Source organism: Setaria italica, chromosome VII (assembly GCF_000263155.2).
Source record: "Setaria italica strain Yugu1 chromosome VII, Setaria_italica_v2.0, whole genome shotgun sequence".
Taxonomy (NCBI): Eukaryota; Viridiplantae; Streptophyta; class Magnoliopsida; order Poales; family Poaceae; genus Setaria; species Setaria italica.
The window spans coordinates 8,930,632-8,933,148 of record NC_028456.1 but is presented as its reverse complement, the minus strand read 5'-3'; positions in this window follow the sequence as shown (position 1 = coordinate 8,933,148).

Here is a 2,517-nt window from a genome sequence, read left to right as displayed (position 1 = left end):
CCCTCCCCCGGCCGGATTTGGCGCCCCTAGCTCCCCTTTCTTCCCCGGCCAGATCTGGCGCCCTCCCGGCGGCGGGTCGTGGCGACCGAGGCAGCGGCGGCGGATCTGGCCGCGGGGCGGCAGCGACCACGTCTTCGAGTTCAACTACGCCATCAACGGACACGCCTGCCGCATGCTCGTCACCTTCGTCACGGGCCACCTCATCCACGCCTGCCTCTTCCACGCCCCCGTCCGCAAGTCCGTGCCCCAGGTATGCCGCGACAGATCTGGCGCCCTCCTTTCTTCCCCGGCTGCGGGGCGGCGGCGGCGGGTCGAGGCGGCGGCGGTGCGTAGCGGCCGGCCGGTGGTGGTGGCTGGCCGGAGGTTGTTTTTTTTTTAATTTTTCGCAAAAAATGTTGCCGAGTGTTTTCTGGCCACTCGGCAAAGTCTTTGCCGAGTGCGCGACACAAAACACTCGGCAAATCCGTGTTTGCCGACTCAGAATTTGCCGTGTGCCGTTTGCAGAGTGTTACACTCGGCAAACGGTTCGCCGAGTGTTTTTAGCCCTTCGCCGAGTGCCCCTGGCACTCGGCAATGTTTCTGTTTCCCGTAGTGAACATCCAGTGTTACCACTTGAGTGTTACCATGTAACAGCCATCAAATACACTTTTTAAAGTGCACAAAAGAATTGACAAAAAATCATGGATGAATAGCTGTGCGCTATCATCCAGATTAGTCGGGAGTCAAAGGAAGTGCCAACGGTTTCTTGTGAACATAGTCACTACTTAAAAACAGACAAAATAATGAATACACCGGATAACAACACTCGTCAGTAAATATCCTTTAGTGACAAGTTTTCAACCACTTAAATTATGTGACCTCGGGTCGGGGCCCAGTAATGAGCCTTCACCATCAGTGGTGGGTCTTTCTATATCAGTAATAGACCACAACATAATACTCCAATTTTTAATTGTTTGTCCAAAAATAATAATAATAGTGTGGGAGATGTTATGTTGTCCAATTTTTTAAACAAATCGATAACTTCCAAAGAAAAATAATTTCAACTAGGTAATCTTATTTATTTTAGAAAAATAATTTCAATGGACTATTTAGCATAGCAAAACCATAATGTTCAGATCATGGTTGAGTAAGATATAACTTTAAATACATAGTAAGAAATAACAAAAAGATGATATATATGAAGTAGTCGCTACGGGAAAGCTAAAAATTGCCGAGTGTTTTTTCCTTTGCCGAGTGTTTTTTTTCGAGCACTCGGCAAACAAGCTCTTTGCCGAGTGCCAAGCTAAAAACACTCGGCAAAGAAAAAACACTCAGCAAATCGGGACTTTGCCGAGTGTCAAATAAAAAACACTCGGCAAACCCTCCTCTTTGCCGAGTGTTAAAAAAAAACAATCGGCAAAGAGGGGACTTTGCCGAGTGTCAAAAAAGACACTCGCCAAAGAGGGGTTTGCCGAGTGTTTTTTTTGACACTCGGCAAAAAAAATTAGTCTTTCCCTCTTTTCACCTTGAAATTTTTTCTACTCCCCACATACAACATGTGGTACTCCATGTTAAAATTTGGTATATTTTTGAATTTATTTGCTATATTTATTTAATTAATTGTATTTCAAGGAAAATTTTGGTATAAGTCAAATTTGAACTGCAAGTGATTCAAATTATAGAATAAAATGAGTAGAAAAATTATATTCATATTATTTAGCCAAATTTGAGACATGACCCACGAAATGAAAAGAAATTTTAAACATTTTGTTCAGGAAACACGACCATGAACGTGTGGCCGAATGATTTTTAAATTGTAAAAAAAGCAAGCGAAGTCTGAAAATCATGAGATTTGTCATGATGTGATGATATCATACGTGGAGGCTGTGAAAAAAAATTGAGAAGATTTCGCACATTTCGTCACGTACATTGTTTACAAACCAAAGCATCTCAAAAGAAGAATAGTAGCATTGAGAAGGATTCGATAAGAATTGGAGTTAGAGTGACTATGGAGTTTTATTTTGACTACAAAACTTTTTGTATAGGCAGTAGAGAACATATATTGTTTCATGTGAAATTTTTGTAATTTTTTGGAACCGGTACATAATTTTAATGTATTAAGTGCAATTATAGAATTTTAATTGAGTTTTGTTTTGACTAAAAAAACTTTTTGTATAGATAGTAGAGAACATATATTGTTTCATGTGAAATTTTTGTAATTTTTTGGAACCGTTAGATAATTTTAATGTATTAAGTGCAATTATAGAATTTTAATTGATATAAATTGAATTTGAACTATAACCGCATAAAATAATGAAATAATATGAGTAGAACAATCAAATATATATTGTTGAGGTAATTTGATGGAGTATTTTAAAATATATCGAAATAAATAAAGAAAAAAGTGTTATAAAATGAACAAAAATGAGAAAAAAAAATTTGCCGAGGGTTTTATTTATTGCACCGGCAAATCAAAATTTTTGCCGGGTGTCCACGTTCGGACCTTCAGCAAACAAAATATCAACTACTTTAACCCCA